This window comes from Taeniopygia guttata, chromosome 1A (genome assembly GCF_048771995.1).
Source record: "Taeniopygia guttata chromosome 1A, bTaeGut7.mat, whole genome shotgun sequence".
NCBI lineage: Eukaryota > Metazoa > Chordata > Aves > Passeriformes > Estrildidae > Taeniopygia > Taeniopygia guttata.
Window position 1 is genome coordinate 56,504,171 of NC_133025.1, and position 21,238 is coordinate 56,525,408.

General features: G+C 39.3%; 1 protein-coding gene across 2 annotated transcripts in view; it reads left to right on the forward strand.

Annotated features, from left to right (window-relative positions):
* CHRM2 (cholinergic receptor muscarinic 2) overlaps window positions 1-21,238 on the forward strand; it is a 368,137-nt gene that overhangs the window by 47,419 nt on the left and 299,480 nt on the right. Inside the window, exon 3 of one of the 2 annotated variants that reach the window (XM_072923532.1) lies at window positions 11,328-11,371. The exons of the other annotated variant lie outside the window; for it this stretch is intronic. The gene's annotated coding sequence lies outside the window, so the exon portion shown is untranslated. The remainder of the gene's footprint in view (window positions 1-11,327; window positions 11,372-21,238) is intronic. 2 annotated transcript variants of the gene reach the window in all.

Consider the following 21,238-nt stretch of genomic DNA (forward strand, 5'->3'; position numbering starts at 1 on the left):
ATGTACTTTATTTTGATCCAGAACAAAAATTACCCTTTATTTGGCATTTAGATTTATGATCAAGGAGATTTAAAGCACAGTACATTAATTCTATGCCATGTCTACTTTCTTATAAAGAATCTCTGATTTTGTTTTATTTGTTTGGGTTTTTTTTGCTGCTTTGCCTGCTTATATGTAGTGTCCAGAAAAGAGAGCAAGAGTGAGTAATTGCGGGACTCTCCCATCCAGGGCCAAGACCTACTGCTGTGCATATTTCTCAGTCTGAAGTGTTAATCCTCTTGGGTTTTTGTGATTCACAGGCAGGAGCTCCACCATATAAATCCCTCCATGTGCATTTCCCATCAGCTGGCAAGAGCTATGCTCAGCTCTTCACAAAAGGACCTCTATTTTTGCTTGAGTACAGTGAAGGGTAAATTGAAATACAAATGTGAAACACCATCTTTGCAGGCCCTCTGCCTCGGGTGCTTTTAGTGGTTATGCAGCAGTGTGCTGTGGTTTGGATTTAGCAGTCCTCCAGATAAGTTTACTGACCCTTAATGTGACTGTATTTTTACTGCTTTTTGAAGAATATTGGTTTGGTTATGTGTTGAGTTCTAATGCCTCTCACTGGACTTCAGAACAAAACTATTTCCAGATTTCAGACTCTGACTTTTCCAGGGTGAGGAAGTGAGATTTGCCAAGTATCATCACATTCATTTCTGTGATACACACTCTGGTGGGAGCCCCGTAGTTCCTATGTTCAGCTGCAGAGAGGTGCTTTTAAGTAATAAATGTTTCATAAAAATTGCATATGAAAAATATCGGATGAAGAATTTTGATACAATATAAGTGACAGCCATTATATGCAGTTGCTCCAAGCTGCAAAAATATTTGCCTTATATGACATTTCCCTCTGTGGGAGCTATCTCTAACAAAGTGCTGCTATGCTGCACTGCCCACATCTGCAAAGCTTGGAGATGAGCTGAGGCTCCAAGTTTTACTTTATCCTTGTTTGTGTGCGGCAGGTTGGAGCATGGCTGGTCAGCTCAAACCAGGTTAAATATGCCTGTGGTCTCATGGTACCCTCAGATCCCAGCGGGCCTGCAGAGAAACTCAATATTTTCTTCTGCTCAAGCAAAAAACTAAAACCAAACAAAAAAAAAATCACTTTTAAACTGACTATTTTTCTATTGCAAGAGAAAAAAAGGAACAAGGGTTTCCTAATTTGTATTGCAGCAGGAGGAATCTGCCCTCTATGTCTTGCTCAAAATCCTTTGTGTCATTGCTTTGTGGAAGTGCTTGACTTCCTTCCCCACAGATATGTATAATGAAGATGTAAGGCACTGTAAGAGTCAGTGGCAAAATGTGTATTTTTTATTATTATTATTTTTATACACATATATACATAAGTACCAAAATCAAGAGTAATGATATTACAGTTTCTATTGCTAGAGCAGCCAAATTACACCACCAATTCTACCCTTCTATACTTGTATATGTATATGTATATGTATATGTATATGTATATGTATATGTATATGTATATGTATATGTATATGTATATGTATATGTATATGTATACACACACACACACATACGGTGAGTGATGGTCTATGCCCTGATGATGGAAAGCAGGCAGGGAGACTCTGGAAGGCATGTGTCAGGAAAAGGATAAACATCATCATCTCTGCTTTACAGAGTTGTGACCCCAGCTCTGGAGAATATATGTATGGCTTCTAAATCTGTCTCAATACAGGAAGACACTCAAATATATCCCTAACTTTTAAGGAGCTGATTAAGCCTCGCTGCAAATTTTGTTCATGCATACTTTGATGCTTAACTGCTTTTATAAATTATGTTTATAATTATAAATCATAATGATTCTATCAATTATGTTTATGGCCAAAGCCAGCTGTGAATTTGGGTTCAGACAAGCTCCAGGTTAGATACAAACATTTGCAGGCAGCCCTAAAACCACCCTTCCTCTCCACCCTGGTATTTCCCATGATATGAACTATGTGAATGCTCAGGAGGTGCCCAATGCCTGTTTAGTTCTCTGTGTGCATGACTGCATCCTTTGATGTGAGCATTGAATTTACATCTCTCACCACAGACAGAGTGAAGCATCTTTCACCACTGCCAAGCCACTTCAGAGATCTGCTACAATGCCTTTGTGTTACCTTTTCCTTATCAGCTGACAGTTAACACCTTTTCATGATTAGATGGCAACAATATAGCTGGATGCTATTACAGAATTTCTTCAAGGACGACAAAAAAAATTTGATAACAGGCTTTTCCTTCATTGGTCAGGTGTTTCCTCTGGGCTGTTGGGAGCTCTGAGGGCACAATAAGCCCAGAGCACTTCCCTGGTGCTCTGTGAGCTTGGTTGGACCCAACAACCATCTGGGTGTGCCCAGAGCACACAGCACTGAAAAATGATTAGCATATGTCACCTTCCACGAGCTAAAATGGGGCTCGTTTACCCAGAGTAGACAAGATCTGTGAGAGAGAGGGTTTGAGGGAGCAGGACCAGGTTAATACGTAGAAGAAATCACCAGTGCCAGCTCTCCCAGCATGTCCCCAAGCTCCCACCTTCTGTGATGCTGGCAGGGACAATCTGTCTGCTATAATTTCTGTGCAAAAAAGGTAAACCCAGTTTCTCACTTTCCATGTCTATCCCCAGTACCAAGATTAGCTTCAGCACGAAAGTGCTGTGTCTGGGGACTATTTTAAGGATTTTTTTTTTTTTTTTTGACTACTTAAATTTCAAAGTTGCCCCTCATCTTCAGATTTGGAAACACATGCTGCATTCACTGCAGTGTGGTGCTATACCTTTCATTTTACTCCCTGTGTTGTTAATGAGGAAAGACATTAGCAGTCACATTGACTTTTATAAGCCTCCAGCTCAGAGCTCACCCTGTAAAATGTTGAAAGTCCCTGGAAGATAGATAGAACCCCTGGCTGATTGTGGCTCCAGAGAGGATCAACCACCTGTGATAACTACTCACACTGTTTGAGGAGTACTAGTACTTGCTAGGGTAATACTCCTGGAGAATACGCAGTTCTTCAGCAGATAGAAAAGACCAAGGAGGATATTACAGATGGTGGAAGTGAAATCTGGAAAAGACATCACAAATGTTCTTTGAAAACAAACTTTTCTAGTTAATGCTACATATGCAGTGTTCCAGATGTATATTTCTACTTTTCCCTTTGCTAGCCACAAAATCTAAAAATAGCAGTTGACTAATCTGAAGCAATCTGGGGGAAATTAGGTTTATAAATCCTGAACAGATGCACATTATTTTGATAGGTGGGACCTTCATCTGCCAAATAGCTCTGTTTTCCTAATTAATTTTATCCTCTCTGGATTTTTAAAAAAGTTATAAAAGAAAAGAAGGCTTCATGCAGTAACTAAGTCTGACCTGAGCATTGGCAGGCACCAAACAAGATTTCTACTTATCACCCTGATGTCATTGCTAACTCTTTTCACTCTCACCTGTGTTGTTGCTGTGCTGGTTTCTAAAACTGCTCACATAATGAAAGTTCCCCAGGAGATGCACATTAAACCAAGCACATTTAAATCAATAAGTGGATGAAATTAGCACGGCTGAATAGTCCCTACATGGATTTAAATGTGCTTCTATCTTCAGCTTTCTTTGAACAAAGGCTGAAAATGGTGAGTTTTCCCTATTCTGTAGGCAGTACCAGGATCATCTCCTCTGTGGGAGAGTTTATGCTGGGAAGATCTCACCTTTCATAAAAGCTCCTGGACTTCTTGTGTACAGAGCTGGGCTCTGCAGATTCCATACATCTTGCTTCACATTGCTTCTTACTGGCAATGGCTAGAATAAATGTCTTCTGTCAGATTTAAATTAAAGAAATTCTGGAAGCACTTACTCTGGAAGTAAATTTAGACTACTTGGTTCCAGCATGACTTTAGTGACCTTCAAAAGTACAAGAGAATGAAAAAGATCTTGGTTATTACAAAAAGAACACAGAAAAACAAACAATGGAATGCTTTGCTACCCCAGAAACATTCTAAATGGCATTGCAGCCATATCCTTTCACCCTGCTAAGTGCTTTATATACTCTATATTTCCCAAGCAATATTATAAGGTATAAAAATGTTTTTTAAAGATATGTAAACAAGCAATATACATTTTAGAGGGTACTGAACAGCTCAAGAGAGGGAAGGAAATTATAGTACCTTGTTTTGAAATTAAAGTTAATCAGATCAGCAGATATGAAACCTATCTGTTTGCAACTTTCATTATATTGTTAGCACTTAAGGGAAAAGGAAGAAAGAGATAAGATAAATGTATATTAGGATTATTGGAGTATATTAGTTAGGGAAAATGGTGTGTGTGCTGGAGGAATGAAATTAATCAGTAGAAAAATATAAAACAATATTTGATAGTCACATGAAAATATGATGCATTTTAAGGCACTGCAGAAGCCGGACCATTTGTTAGGAAAACTAGGGTCTCAGGACATTTCATTTAAAATCCAATACAAGTCATTACATGGAGAATGGTAAAGGCGTCAGTCACGGCCCATTGCAGTATGAAATAAACTCCTGTCTTTGATGGACCTATTAAACACTTTGTTGGACCTACAATTAAACACTAACATTTGCAAACTTCTTTCCTCCCTAACAAGCTAATATTTGAACTTGTCTAATAAACAGTGGGCAATACTCACTATTTCCATCAGGTTTAGGGTACTGTAACTTTCTAATAATGAAGGTTGTCTTAATCCCTTCTTTATTATACTGTGGGTTACCACTGAAGCAGTTCACATGAGTAAAGCCATAGGATTAATGCTAAAAGCAAACCCTGGCAGTGTCATATTTGGCATTACAAGGACAAGCTGTACCCAGACAGGACAAACCTGTGCTGTTGGGAATGCAGTAGCTCCATGGGTTGGAGCTGCAGCTGTTGATAAATTGCCTGTCTGGATTTTTTGTCCTTTGACCTCAGTATCATGGACTGAATACATACCAAATTATATGAATGGAGAGGATGTATAGAACAAACAAAGAAACCACCTACCCAGCAAAGTCACCACATGCTGAAATCATCACACTTGGTATTTGGAGATGAATTTAAAAAAAAATAGGAAAATACTAAAACCACAGGACAGAGAGAAATGGAGCTTTTCAAAATCTATGCAGTATTTAGCATTCTATGAGTTGTTTGCTTGAAAACTCTGCCAAAGAGTTGTGAGCACAGAAGTGAGCAGTGTGTTGTTCCTTCAGGAACAAATCCAGTGTTTGGTATTGTGGCTCAAGTAGAAAGGGACAAGGAACCCACTCATGAGCTGTTTAGCTTGTCATTTTCCAACTGTTTGGGGGTGACAGCATCAAGGAAAACTGAATGCATAAATACCAAAATGGGAATAGGGGGAGCATAGAAATACAATAGCAAGTGTTTCCCAGAAAGGCAGTGAAAGTATGATACAGGGAATGAGCTGTTCCGGCTATTAAGGGAGAAAAACACGAATCAAAGGCCTTTCCATTACCCATGTGAGGACTTCTCAAACCCCAGCGAAGCTACAGAGTGATTTTCCCACCAGCAAAAGAAGAAGCAGAACTACACTAATATTTAGAAGTTTGGTGGAAGCTGAGTACCCAACTCACTTTGCCACTGGTGAAGTTTTACATCTATTTTGAGGAAAAATTGAAAAGGTGACTCTATGACACAATAGCTAATAGAGTTAAGGAATGTGGCATGGCAGTGACAGTGGGGACAACTTTTAGATGAGCCTTGCAGGATAGATTTCTCCCATGGTGAAGAAGACATGGAAGCTACAAGTCCAAGTGCTACTCTGAAAAATGTTGTGGACTTTTCTTCAAGTCAGGTAATTAGAAGCATTGAATCATGGAATAGTTTGGGTTGGAAGGGACCTTAAATAATATCTTTTTCCAACTCCCCTGCCCTGGGCAGGGACACCTTTTACCAGATCAGGTTGCTCAGAGCTGCATTCAACCAAGTCTCGAACTCCCAGGGATGATACATCCAGAACTCCTCTGGGCAATCTGTTCCAGTGGCTCACCACCCTCAGATTAAAAACTTTTTTCCTCCTACCTAATCTAAACCTGCCCTGTTTCAGTTTGAAGCCATTTCTCCTTGTCCTGTCACTACATGCTCTTGTAAAAAATCTCTCTCCATCTTTCCTGCCTGCTCCCCTCAGGTACTACTTGAAGTAGAGATGATCTGAAAAAATAGACTATAAGTGGGCAGTGCCAATTTCACAAGGTATCAGGAACTCTAAAAGCTGGGAATGGTGAGGGAGGGAATGGGCAGAGAAACTTAAAGTCCCATCCCTGAAGAGTAGCTGAAGCCACAAGGAGTGTTTGTAAATAGACTCTCCAATAATATAATTATGTGTCAGAGAGCTACCAAGAAACAAGACATGTGTTCTCCCAGAACAAGATATAATCTTATCTGTATTAGTAAATTACAGGGACATGGTCACAAAAAAAAAAAAAAGTCTTTATTAAACTGCCCAGTATGACTTGTAAATGGATAGTGATGACTCAATGTCTCTGGTAAAAAATGGTTAAATACCTTGTTTGTAATTCCAACAGGAAATGTTACATGATTCCAGTTGTCCCCCAGGTCAGATCCACCCTTCTCATCCCTTTTTTACTGTCTGTTCTTTTAGGGTTGCTGGCTTTGTCATCATGCTGCACTAAGCCCTTTTTATACTTTCATGTGCTAACTTTTGAACTTGTTTTGAAAAACAAGCCCTTCCCGAGAGAACAGGTCCTGTTGCCAGGAGCTCTGCTCCATACCAATATCTTGTTCTTTTTCATATAGCCACTCCACACCCTTATCCCTTTAGAGGCTTTGGAGGAAGGTTGTTTGATGGAGCTGGAAAAAGGATTGCATTTTCCCTCCCAACTGTTCTTCATTTCGAGTTGCTTCTTTTCCACTAGGTGCCACTGAAGGCTAGGGGAGCAAATGAACCTTCTGAAGAGAATCTGCCTTGCCTGAAAATCCAGAGCTCCCGGGTTTCCTGGTAACTTGGGAGTGGAGTTTTAAAGTGGTCTAAAGCTTATGGAAGTAGAATTCCTAATTATAGCCTGTAATGTTGAAGGTTGTATTTTTCTGTGTTAATTCCTGGAAGATGCAGGCTTTGAAGGCACATAATAAATATATCAAAAATCCATACGGGAATTAGAAATTGGTAACTTTGTGACCATCCCTTTGTATGTTTGTGGGACTGCTGCTCAAGCCCTGGCCAGCTGGACATGGCTCACAATTGCCTGGAGATGGCTTACAGTGCCTTAGGATCATGGAGCACTAGAAGGGCTCTGGGTACTTCTGGCTCTTCCTTCTTCTGATCCAGCACTGCCGTTCTTTAAATTATCAGCAGGTTTGTCTTGCACTGTGGAACAGAGAGTGACCATGAGCATTTGCCAGAAATTTCAATATCTATGCATCATCTTATAAGATATCACTGATGATGGACAGAAAAGTTTATGGCATTATACATGATGAGTAAAATTCAAGTGTTAAAATAAACCTATTTTTAAATGATAGCAGTATAAATACACTGACGTTGATTCAGATTTCATTTCTCAAGTCTGACAGCTACAGAAAGGCCCAGCAAACTTTTGTTTAAAATTCCCTCACTCTTCCTACTACATTCAGAGTACTCAAACCCAAGATTTATAGCAATCTAAAGTTATTCAGTAAGGGAGGTGTAGAGGTATGTAAAGTTGGTACATAATCCAAAGTTTGGTATTCAGAAATACCTCCCAAATAGAAGACTATTTCACTTGTGAATGTGAGGAGAGTAAATGAAGTTACCTTTGGAGTAAATGAAGTATTTTTTCACTTGCCTGGTATTTGCTATTTGTGGTCCTCTGTGGGTCAGTGGATGCACTTTCAAGGTAACATGCAGAATGAGCCAAAGGAATAACAGAATTTAGCAGCAGAATTCCCCACCTCCCCATCATCCTCTAGTTACAAACTGACCAGCCAAGCTCAAGCCCCTGTTTTAAATCCTTTGTGGAAGAGGAGTTTGGGTACAGAGACATTCACAAAATGGCTCTGTCCACTCTGTTTGAGATCAAACTGAGGACAGCCTGGAAATGGAAGTGCAATTACTCTTCTGAGAACCTGACATCTCCTGTGTGTTTGACTCCTGTAGCTGTTATTGTCCTCTAAGGAGAAGTCATGCAGCATTCTTGGAGGTGGTGCCACAAATACGATTTCACTGGCAAGCCTGAAATTTTAAGGAAAGGTTAAAAGGGAAAAGAAAGCCCCACAGTCCCAGATGGGTCAGTGGATATAATGCTGAAGAAGGTATTATAGCACTTGGTTTTCATTTACCTTTGAGAAATCACAGTGCCTCTCTGTTCCTCAGATTCTCTCTGTATGAGGTACTGCTCATTTTATTTTTCCTACCTTTATTCAGTGTTTTATGGCTCACAAGTAAAAAATGCTCTGTGACAACTATGTCAACATTGTCACAGTCATTATAATCTAAAGAGAAAATCTAAGGTTTGCTAATAAGTTTGTGGAACTAAAAGCTTGCTTATTTTATTCACATTTAATCCCACAGCTACCTGAAAATGTTGATTTTTCATGATAATGAAAAAAACCCAAAACCACCAAGTAAAAAATAAATGAAGTGCAACACTTTCAATGGCAGATTTTTTGTATATTCACTGTGCAGCACCACAAATTAGTTTCCTTTTCCTCTCACCAGATTTCTCAGTAGATCCTAAGCATGGGCTGTTCCTTACAACAGTTTCCATTTTCCACGTTCCTAGCATATTAGCATCATCCCTAAAGAAGAGGGTGCCAACTGTTATATCCTATTAGCTTTCTGAATATAATTTCTGTTGATACATGTGTTCTCAGTGGTGTAAAAAACATAGTGGGGATCAAACAAACAGGAATCAAAGTTTCTCAGATATGGTACCTCACCTCCTGCACGTGATTCCTGCAGGAAACTGGGCACACCTTTTTTAATATGCTGTTATTTCACATTCAAAGTTGAAAAAATCAGCTCAAGGCACAGTGCTGGACTGTATCATTTGTGATAGAGCTGTGTTTGGGTGAAACAAGGATGTATAGATTTATTTAGTTTGACACTGTACCCAACAGCTTGCCCTCACAGTCTTTGTGAGCTGTCAGCTCTTCCCATCCATCAACGTTAACAGCATTCTGTTCCAGCAGTGTTATTATCTGTTTCAGCTTCCTTTCTGTTGCACCTGGCAGATGAATGATGCCTTTTGATGGATTTTCACTTACCTCTATTGTTTTCCTTCCTGTCCCTTTTAAATAAATATCTTATTGAGTGCAAACCTGGAAGAATTTCAGAGCAAACTTCACGAGCAAGGATAAACAGAACTTTTTAACATTTATTCTTTTCAAGCATTAATGGGTTTATGCTTTGTATCAGTGTCTTTGTGTTGATGCCATGTATCTATGACAAGTATACAGCGTGGAGCAAATTCAGAATATCTTGCTTTGCCTGTACTGAGCTTTGCAGACAGTATCCTGCTGGAAGTAAAAGAAGCTGTGCAGAACAAAGTTTAGAAAGTATATAGCCATAAAGAACTCATGGAGACCTCCAAGAGTGTAGAGGAGAAGTCCTCAGCTGTGTTGTCTGTTCCCAGATGGACTTGTTTTCTGCTCTAGTAGCAGTAGGATCTGTGTCAGTCCTGGCAACAGGTCAGCAAGATCAGAGCAGCAGTCCTCAAATGTATGGTCAGAGACTTTCCATGCACAGGAACTGAAGATAACAAAGTTAGGCTCCTTCAAACACCTCCTGGTAACCAGGGAGAGGCTGGGGCCAGGCTGCTCAGAGGCACACGTCAGCAGAGCTGATGCTGTGCAGAGTGTACACAGCTCAGGAGCCTGGGAGCAGCTGCCCTGCTGCACACAGAGCCTCTGCTCTGGGCAGCACAGGGAGGTAATTTCTGTGTGCCTGCTGCTCAGCACGCTGACATCCCTGTGCTGGGCTTGTTCCAACCCTACCCCCACAGCCCAAGGAGGGAATTTGTGGCCCTTGGGTGTTGCAGCACCTTGGCTGGGCTGGGAATGTCTGCATGTCCTGGCTGCAGCCCAGGGCTGCCTCTCACTGTCAGTCCCTTTTAACAATTATTGGCTGAGTTTGGTGTCAGGAAAATCCCCAAAAGGGATTTTACTTGCTGTGGAATGGGTTGTAAGGAGCAAGATTCCCTCAAGAGATCTCTCATTTTCTAACTTCAGCTTCCCCTTAGGCAGGAAAGAAGTCAGTATCATTTATTTCCTCTGTAAACACAAAATGAAGCACTTCTACAGCAGCTCAGGTTTCTGTGGATTTCTGGATAATTTTTTTTCCTCTTTCACTGTTGTCCAAACAGACTGAAAGGACAGAGAAAAAAGAATGCAGCACATATTCCAGTATTTTGTAAGGCCACTTGACATGGCTTAGGCTTTTGCTTCCAGAGGGCTACAAAAGCCACCCTGAAGCAATTCAGTGGTTTCCAGTAAAAAAAGAGGACCTAGGCCATTTTGTCTATTCAGATCACTAGGAGCTACCATACATCCCTTTCATGTTTAATCAATGATCTCTATTGCTTTGTTATATATAAGGCAAAAAGCAAATATTGAAATTGATTAGGTGAAGCACTTAGCTAAGGAGACCTGCCAAGTAATAAAGTTGATTTTTCAGAAGACCAAACAAACACTTTTTTTTTCCTGATGATTTCAAATTAATGTTTTTAGCAATATGAACAATTTCTAATTTTATGAGTGTGTGAGGAGATGACTAGAGTAAATAAATGCAGAGATAAAATTAAATATTGATTGCTGACCTGACTGTAGAAGTTGAGTAAACTTTGGTTCTTCATAGATCACTGCTGATTACCCACTGGTCATCCTTAAATTTCCAACCAAATTTGTCATAATAAGAACACAAGGTATTAGTGGGTGAGTGGCATACTTATGCTCACAAAGATCAGAATCTCGATGTCCATATAAGAAAGTGAGAGGAGAAAAGTTTATTTTATTCCCTTTCTGTGAGATTCATGCTGATCACAGGTAGTGGGGCAGATTCCTCTTTCTTGCAGAGCTCCATTTCTCTTTGTCTCCAACCCCGTGAATGCTGCAGCTCCAACATTCAGCACCTGAATGAATGCAGGGGGCACCAGGCTACAGGCATTCATGCCTCATCATGTTCAGAGCCTGTGGGAAGCCAGAAACTGGACTGTGGCATCAAATTTTCTTGCAGTCCTCTATCAGACAAATAGCAGCACAATGTTCTCTTTATTATTTAAATCCTGTGTGAATGTCACATTCAGGTCCTAAATTTGGAATTTTGGGACCAACTTTTTTTTTTTCCAGGTGGGCAGATTATAGAATCTGGAGAATTGGATTGGTGAAGACAGGTAAGCAAGAGTTAATAACATTAATCAGAAAGACAACAGACTCAATAATAATTCTTGCAAAAGACTGTTGTTAAATCCCTGCAGCTAATTGTATGTTGTTAGTATAAACTGCTTGCCAACTTCTAGTTATGACTAATTTCAAGAGGCTCATTTTTATTGCAACCGTGTTTAAATGTATTTATTCATTCAACAGTTGAAATGTTTCAGTTAAAGAATCTTAATTTCAACTGAAAATATTCCAATCTACTGCCTTCCCTCCTCTGTCATAATTAGAAGAACTAGCATCTAACAACAGCGAGGAAGTAAGTTATGTTGAAAATTTCCTGTGATACAGGAGTGACTTCAAAGTGGGTGATGATAAAAATGCACACTGCATTTGGAAAGGTTTGTGGTGACAGTTATGCACTTTAAGTATTTAATCCACTGTGGATTGCTGTAGCCAGCCTTGCCTATATATGCACTCCAGAAAGGACAGCAAATAAAAACCAGTGGCATACAAAAAGTTAATAATGGACTATATCTGTGAAGGTGGAGCTGTTTCAATCTGCTGGCTGCACATCAAACACTGTCAACAAAAAGATGTTTGTTAAATAAAAAAGGAAATGGACAGTAAAGTAAGAGGTTTCAGTTGATTTGTGGATCCTTTTAGTTATCTGAGGCAAGGGAAAGTAGGTCATCTGCAGGCAAGTCAATAGTGTATAGTCTATATAAGAAATAAATTTAGTATTGATAGCCCAAAAATCAAAAGGAAGGTGGACAGTTCTTCAGTGAATAAATACCTTCCTTTTTTGAGTGGTGTAACACTTCACCCTGCTGACATTAAAAGTTCGTTCATCATGCTTCTGAGGACAAACTTTTAAAAAACCACCAGTGATTTGGGGCCCTTATTTTTCCAGTTGTTGGACAAAAAGAAGACAGAGCTTTGAAGGAGAGAATTAAAGTGGGATGCCTCTGAAGCATTTCCATTTGGGCTGCTTAAAATTCAATATTCCCACACTAAGAACCAGCTTTGCCAAATTGATGTGATGAGCACCAACACACTCAAGACTGTTGCTTCAAATTGCCTTCTATATCTGGAGGACAGTGTCCTGCCAGGTCTGTGCAGTATTCCTGGGAAGCTTATGTTCTACACAGCAAATAATGAAATTTTTCTATCTTCATGCTTAATTTTTTTCCAAAAGAATGTGAAATCTGCATCTTAGAACAAGCAATCAAATGAACAAAAAAACCAAATAAATAAATAGAAGAGATATTTTTAGCTTGTTTTGGTGCCAAGAGGCAGTACTTTTCAGCACAGTGGCCATAAATATGTAAATTTTGATTATTAGCTAAATGCATGTTTTCCTACAGACTTAATATAAGATTTGCAAACCCAAAATCATCTGTATTTAAAAAAATTTGTAGAAATTCCCTAAAAAAAATGTCATAAATGCTAGTTTATGTCATTAATGATTTCTCTATTTTGGGTTCACATGCATGTTACAAAACAGGTGCAGTATGAAGGATGTGAAAATGGCCTTCCAGAGGAAAAGATGGACACATAGCTGCTGTAGTTTCTCTATTAGTGCCCCGATAAAGAAATATTATAGCAAAAAAATGTTGCTTCTTTCAGTGACATCACAGTTAAGATCAGTCTTAAGAAATGTTGTGATTTGACATTACTAGGCATGAGGTTTTGTTCTTACAAAGGTTCTTTTTCTTTCAGTAGTGATTTTATTGATTACTTTTCCCTCATTTTGATTATTTATGGAGTATGAAAAAGCAGTAAAAAGACTGATTTTCCCTCTTTTTTAAAGTTTGTTTGCTAACTGCCCCCTCATAAGTGGTAAAACTGGCACCAACAAGTATGGGGCAATAGTTTATTTACTTGGTCTACTTTTATGATTCTTATTTTTATCTGAAACTTCTTATTTTGTATTTTATAAACTCGGTGACATGGATTTATAAGTGAAGATTATTTTTCAGCCTGTATCTAACATCAAAAGATGTTCTGAGAAATCATATTACATTTTTTTGGCTTATGATTTGTTTATCACATACTTGTATATAAACAGGTTCTGAAACCAAATCAGGAGCAGCCTAACATCTATTTGTGATTAATCTTGTTAATAATCCCTCCAATGAAAATTGCTTTTGGATCTTTCAGCATGATTTGACTTGTCATTACTGTTGCTGTCTCTTCCTTGATCTCCAGAATACAGAACATTGTGGCTTCAGCTCTAAAAAAGAGTTCTTTCTGCCTTAATCTCTTGTCAGCCTGTCTGTCAGAGGGGCACCTTCTGGATTCTCCTTAGGGGCACAGGACAGGAAGGCTGTAGAGCAGAAACAGAAGAGCCCTTTGTGGCTTCCCAGACCAGCAACCTAACTCAGTTTCCATGCTGTGTACTTCCTGGCTATGTTCCTAAATAGCAAGGGAAAATTTCTGGTGGGAGAGTGCCCTGATCTTTCCTCACAGTTCTAGCTCCAGTAGGCTGGAAAGTCAGTAAAAATCAAGGAAGTTGATTGCATGGAGTATAAAATAGCACATTACTATAATATTATTAGCAGTATTTATCTTCACTACTCCTGAAGTAGGGAATCTTTATCATTACATAAATTATAAAGATTTTTAAATGGCTCTTGATCCCGAGAATATCAGTAGTAGCTGAGTTTGTGACATCATCACTAAAAATATTGTTTATCTGGCTGAAGTGATTAAAGCCATGGAACTGCAAGGTACAGAAGGCACCAGCTTAAAAGTGGTGTGAGGGGAATGAAATATGTGACATGCCTGTGAACCTCATTTGCTTCAACAATTTGGAAAACCCATGGAGGCTGATATTTGGTTGTGCTTGAAGAACCTGTGGGACCTGAGGGTTGAAGTTAGGCTTGTTATATCTCAACAAACTAGCACCAACTTGGAATGTACTTTTTTGCTCAGTTGCAGTTTTCCTTTAAATTGGAAAAGAAATTAGGATCTCTGAGTCAGAAAGCCTCACCTCAGTCCCTGCAGGAAACACAAAACTTGCTGTATTGGAGTTTATTTCCAAATATGGGAATGGCAAGAAAATAATCAGGAGCACTCAACACAGCTTTGCCAAGGACAAATGCTCCTTGCCTAAGCTGGTGAAATGACCCAGCTCTGAAGGTGAAGAGAGTGGTGGGTGTAGTGACTGGGTTGCTCCTTGTCATGGGTCTAGATGGCACTAGATCATCACTCCCCAGCGCCGTGACATTACCAGGAAATCAGAACTCTCATTCTGAGAGATGAGTGGGTAATCACTTAACTCATCCTCTTCAAAACCTCCACAGCCTTCCCCCGTGCCCATCTGAGATCGCCAGAAACCAAGAGTACCTGTGTCATTGATGCCAGACATGCACTCACTGAAAAGCACAAAATGTGCCATGTTTAAACATGGTTAACCATGGAAAGTTCTAGTGAGAGCACAAGAGCACATACCAGATCGCTGGAAAATCCAGACTCTTCCACTTTCCAAAGTAAATCATCTAAGACTGCAGACTGTGTTGCTGGTTAAGCCTTGCCGGAATTTTTTTTCCTGGCTACTTTCCACAGTACTGTTTTTTGAATATAGATTTGCTACTTCCTCCATGGCTACTTTAAATGGACATTACCTAAAGCTGACTAAACCAGATTTGGTTGGTAAATCTCTTCTAAGCAGCTTGCATTGAAAGCTAATGCACAATTCACAGCATTCTTTACTCCTGGAATTAAGTTACTATATTTGTCATTACTCTGAAATTCTACTGGGAATTCTGGAGTCTGCCTCAGTTTTGATGAGATTAGGGAAACGGGGGCCCCAGTTTCTGACCATACATATGCATGCAGACTCTCTAGCCCTATTTTCTGCCTTTTCCTCAGTAAAGTTTGAGCATCTGGCATCTCTTTAGAGATTGTATAGCAAAATGGCTCTTCGAGGAGACAAGGATTTGAAGGTGGGATCAGTTCAGTTCTCCTCTTGGTTGATTGGCAAGACCTTGTGGGAAAATTGCTGTTCCCTTGGTACAGTGGGCTCAGGACCTTCCCTACCTTGCCACTGGCTGGAATGGTCTGAAAATGAGCCCTGCAGGTCTGTGGGCCACCTCCTGTTAGAGAGGGAGGCTGTGTCACAGAGGGATGTGCTTCAGTACCACCAGTATCTTCTGGTTCATGCAAAGCATGAGCCTGAGCCATTGCTAAGTCATGTCCTGCTGGACTGAAGAAGGTGAAGTGCATATTTCACCAGGTTATTCCTCAAAACACTGAGCAAGAGAACTGGCAGCATCCCTCAGATCTTTTATCCTTCATGTTTTATACTTGCCTGAAAAACCCCTGCTGCAATTATGGTGTGTTGAAATGGCCAGATGCATGTGAAGGTAGCACAGGTGACCAGAGAACTTTTATGTTCAGGTAAAAGGAAAACCTCAATATAGAGACTACTGCTACTACTGCTATTACTGGTTTGTCTTAACAGCTGGAAATACTGGGAATTGTGTCTTCCCCTAGGCAATGTGTGCATTCTTCTTGTTGACAACTGTCTGCACAAGAAGGTACTTTATCTCTTCTGCTCTTCAGTGGCCCATGTTTTTAAGTCTTTTTTTCTCTTTATGCTTCTCATTTTCTTTGATGACAACCCTTAACCCACAGGCTCCTCTGAAGTAAGATCAGTATTTCAGATTAAAACTGGAAGCACAGGTTAGAATAGGACCTTTGCACCTTGTAATAAAGCTGTGGCAAAGGCCCAGTTATTCTTTGTCTTAAGGTTACTGTCTTGTGTATGGTCCAGGCTTCACACAGTTCCTATTCCCACTACTGTCAGTTTCGCTTCATTACTGGTGTGCAAAAACTCAACAAACAAGGTGGGAAGGGGTAAGTCCATTGCACAGTTCTCCATCTGGAGCAGGTCTGTTACTACAAGTTCATGCCTCAGTCATTGAAGCCTGGATCAGATGTTTACTAAATAGCTCCTCCACAGGTTACAAGTTGAGGGGAAGCATTCCTGTCTGCTAGAGCTTTTTCCCAAGACACCTTATATAGCAGAGTTTTCAAAAAGAAGGGAGTAGGATATGCAACTCTAGTTCTTATTTAAAAGGCAACATTAGGCTCTGTAGCTGAAGACTAAAAAGATTAGGGCAAGGTACTGAGCACTTGGCAGGCAGATTTTTCCAGCAGTCAGGTTCTCTCATTTGGAGAGAAAGATGTCTACCTTATTTCTCTCTAGTTAGTCAAAACTTTAAAACTGAGTGCTAGCACTGAGTATTGGGAGCAGTCCAGTCATCCTAGAGGAAAGTAAATTTTGCTTCAGAGGTAATTTTAAAAACCTCAGAAGTCCTTGGTTTGAAAAGCATCAAGAGTAACTTGAGGGTCAGGAAAAGAGGAAAGTTTTATGGTTCCTTTTCCCCTGGGAGCAAAGGACAGGAAAATGTATTAAACAAAAGACACACAGATATTTCATTAGAAGAACAGAAATTGTCCCTGCCTGAAGAATAACTGTGTCATGGGAAGGTGCTTTGTTCTTGGAACTCTTCTGTATAAAAGTGGGGTCAGAGCTTGTATCTCTATATCTACTATTCCTGGCAGGCATTTTTTTTTAATCTTTGCATTCATTTGCTCTGCTAAATTACTTAAATTCAAATATATTTTAAGGAAAGACCATAGTAGGGGAATTCTGCCTTTTGTAAAATATTGGTTCCTAGCTTTGTGCCAAAGCTGATGGATATCATTGCCTACCTTCCTGTAGAAATCCCTTGAGGAAAAAAAAGGAAAATGTTTGTGTCTGACACAGCATTTCAGTGTTTGCAACTGTGTGCTTTCAAATAGCTCTTTCTCTCAAGCCCCTGGCTTCTGTGAGATTGTTATTGCCTTTATCTAATGCTCTCAGATTCCTGATAGATAATTTATTTCCACATTTTCTTTTGAACCTGCAGTCCTTCAATTTTAGTGTTTTCATTTATTACAAGAGGAGAATTCCAAACATGGAAATTATCTCTTTTTGCCCAAGTGAGGCATCAGATGTTTCTATTGAGTTTCAAGTCTGATTGCTCCATCATGCATGCTAAAAGCTCTAGTAAAAGCAAGCATGCATACAAATCTAAAGTTATTCAAGTAGAGCTTTCTTCCATGAGGCTGTTGGGCTGGGTATAAAAGCCTAGGAGGAAAAAGATTCCTGAAGTCTTTTTGATCTTTATCATATTTTGGGGAAGAACTTTTCCATAAGCATTTTTTCGTTTGGGGGTGTGTGTGGGAATACCTTCTATTAAGTTGAAGATACTACAGCTTCATGTCAGGGCCACCTGGTGGCACTTGACAGTTGATCCTACTGTTAGAGCAGACCCTCAGTAGCCCATCAAGAATCAGCACCTTAAAAAAAAAAAAAAAGGCTGACAGCTTTTAAAGAGGAAAAGGCTATTAAATATTCCTAGCATATGAATAAGTTTTATAATCTTTACAGTTAACAACTTGTTTGGTTTCATGTCATATGTTTTGGGGTCAGAAGGGGAATCTGAAGTGACTGAGAAGCTGAAAAGATGCTGCCAATTTTATGAAGTGATCAATGGCTTAGATGAAAGCGTTCCCTTGCTTATCACAGCCTGTACTCTTTGATTAAAATGATAAAGTGAACTGTCTTGCACTGCTAAAAATAAAAAGATGTAACTGAAAGGATGTTTCAGGCAGCACTACCCCAAGCCACATCTGCCTCGAGGATGAGCAGCTGTCAAACAGTGTAATGTGCTGTTTCCTTTGCTCATCTGTACCTCAAATGAGCCTCTGGGTTGCAACTGGTTGTGCTGTATGTGGCAATAACAAATCTCGTCCTATGGGCTCATCTACCAGGAAGAGGCTTTATTATTCTTCACTGGGATAAAGACTCTCTGCTTTTTCTCTGTATTTTTTAAATGGTTTTCCTCTTACATATTTAATTTTCTTCTCCCTCACCGCCCCCCCCCCCACCCCCCCATAATGTGAACCAGTAGAAATTAAAACCTATGTCCTTTATACACCTTCTTCCTCAACAGCCTGAGTTCTGAGCATGTAGAGTGTCCCTAAATGGATGTTTTTTGATAACCATCTTTGTCCTGATGGTTATCCATATTGATAAATTTCTCTTGCTGTACCCTGGAGGGTTGAGTTATTGGTAAGTGTGGGTTTTAAGCTCTTTTTTGTGTTATCTCTCTGCCAGTGCTTCCTCTTGAAATGGCGGTGTCTGCCCATGGGTTTTGCCTCTGTGCATCAATATTGATCTCTCCCAAGAACATGTATTTTCGGCACATCTGTGTCCACTTTCTTATCAAATCAGATGGTTTTTTTTAAGGTCTCCGTAACAGTTTCCCAATATGAGCAGGCCCCTCCTTTGCCACTGGTGTGTGCCATTTGCCTGAGTCTTTCCACTTGTGGAGAGTGACTCTTTAAATGTTAGCAGGTCACATTTTTTGTGCCCTTTGTGCAGCTCTTAGAGGCGGCTTTCAATCACAAAATGAAATCCAGTGAGAATCAGCACAGATGTGCTGCCTATGAAATCAAAAATTAATTTACAAAAAAAATTAAAAATTAATGAACAAAAATTCCTAAGTTGAGTACATGCAAGGGAATGGGAAGATACTATTTCATTTTTCAGTCAGAATCAGCAGTCTTTGAACATTAGGAAGAATTAATGTTTTCTATATGAAGATGTGAATACATGCACTTATAGAAGAATGTGCTTCATCCTAACTTTAGTTGTTCATGGTGCCCCCAGAATAAATAGAGTAACCTGCATTGTGTCTATAAAATCTATGTCTGTATTGTCATTAAAGAAGAAAGCAGAGAAGACCCTCCAATCATCTTGTCCTCCACTGTATGAGTATTTATTCCACTTTTAGCATAGTGAGTATGGCCTCTACATCCCACAGTGGAGCTAGATCTTATTTAAGTATGGGTAATAACATGAAAGCTCCAGACTTTTGTGGCAAATCTGCATTTACTGGTTGGACCTGAAACTACTGGCACTGTAACAAGTATTTGAGATGTGTAGCTGAAGACAAACTTGCAATTTTAGGCTGAGATCCCCAAAAAAATCACTGCTTCCAAAACACTTATCAGCACATATGAATTTCATGCTAAGTAGAAAATGTTAGTGCCTGCATCAGAATAAACTTTTGACAAAGATTTATCAAACTAAAAATAGAAGTGTTTAAGAGTGCTGCTGTAGCTTAGGCAGGAAAAGTGATACTAGAATGGGTTTGGTAAAAATAGCTCAATGCTAATCATAAAAAAAAAGATTAAAGAGGGTTTTTCTCTTATTTATAACATAGACAGATGTGATAATAACTTGAAATGAAGCTTGCACACTATAGCACTCCAATATTTCCAGCAGAATAAAATCACATATAAGATAAAAAGTGCAACAAAATTTCTCAATTTCATAAATAATAACTCCATCTGACACTCTTGATAAGAATTTACTGGAAATAGGAGACAGAAAAGCAAATCAGGATGGAAAAAACTGGGCTGCACATTAGCTTAAAATTTTGACCAAAGAATAAAGCAGCAAAATCAGAGAACCAATTGCACTTGAAATCACCATTAAATCCTCCCAGTCCTGGATTTCAAAATTGAAAGCTTAATAAATCACTTTGCCTATAAAATGACATAAAAAAAGGAACACTGCATTAATTGAAGTCAGAAAAAAAAATATCTATTCTGGGTCATCCATTCTTCCAAATGAAGATAATGAAACCTAACCTTTCAACTTGGGTGGGCTAAGTGATCATTTATTCAAATGGGAAATTCTGGAGTTACAGGTGTATTATATTGCAGCATCCATGACCAAGTGCACTTTTCCCAACCCTTGAAAAACAACTTTAAACACAGCATCACCATGAGTATCATACTCAACTGGGAAACTGCCTGATTTTCTCTCTGAGACGTGAACTATGTTGATCACCCTAAAAACTACTAAAAAGAAGAATGTCAGAAATTCTATGACTTTGTTAAATCCTTGATATAAAAGGAAGAATTTAAAAAAAACCCAAACGAACCAACAAAAGATATGATGCAAACTAATTACTTAGGAAAGGAAAAAAAGGGAATGAAAACAGTTTGTGTCTCCATCCTGACTCTCATTAGCCTTTATGTGAGTGGTCTTTTAGTCAGACAAAACCAAAAGAATAAAGAATGTCTTGTAAGACACAATTTTGTGCTGTGAATTGAAGGCCTTATCCTTCCACAATCAGAAGTAGACTGTTCTCAAAGAAATTTATACTCACTGAACAAAACCTACTCTAATAAGCAATGATATTTTGCAGTCCCAAAGCAGACAATCAAGACCAAAATCTTAATGATACCTAGAATTGAGCACAGCTTCTATTCCATAATCTTCAGCCTCACAGTATGTGTGTCTAACTTAGAAGTAGCTATCAAAACATAGCAAGAAGAAAAATACACCAACCTATAGATGGGCTCCAGCCCCAGGGAAATAACTCTCTAATATCCAATTCTCCAGGAGAACTGCTTTTGTGACCTTTCTCAAGGTTTTTAAAGCTCCTCTGACAACATAATAGAACTTGGGCAAATTATTTATGGAATTATAGGGCCATTTAGGCTGGAAAGGATCTCATGAGGTTTCTAGTCAAACTCCCTGCTCAAAGCAGAGTCAATGCTGAATTTAGACTATGTTACTTATGGGTTCATGCAGGCAGGTCTTGTAAACCTCCAAGGAGAGAGATCCCACAATCATATAGCCTTGTTCCAGTGCTTAATTATGCCCATGGTATTTTTTTTTCATTTTATCTAAACATAATTAACACTGTGTCAATTCATTACTGTTTTCTCTCAGTCTTCTCCTGTGTATCTCAGTAAAGAGCTTTGTTCTCTCTTTATGGTATTGAGTTTGCTGGCAGACTGCTATCCCT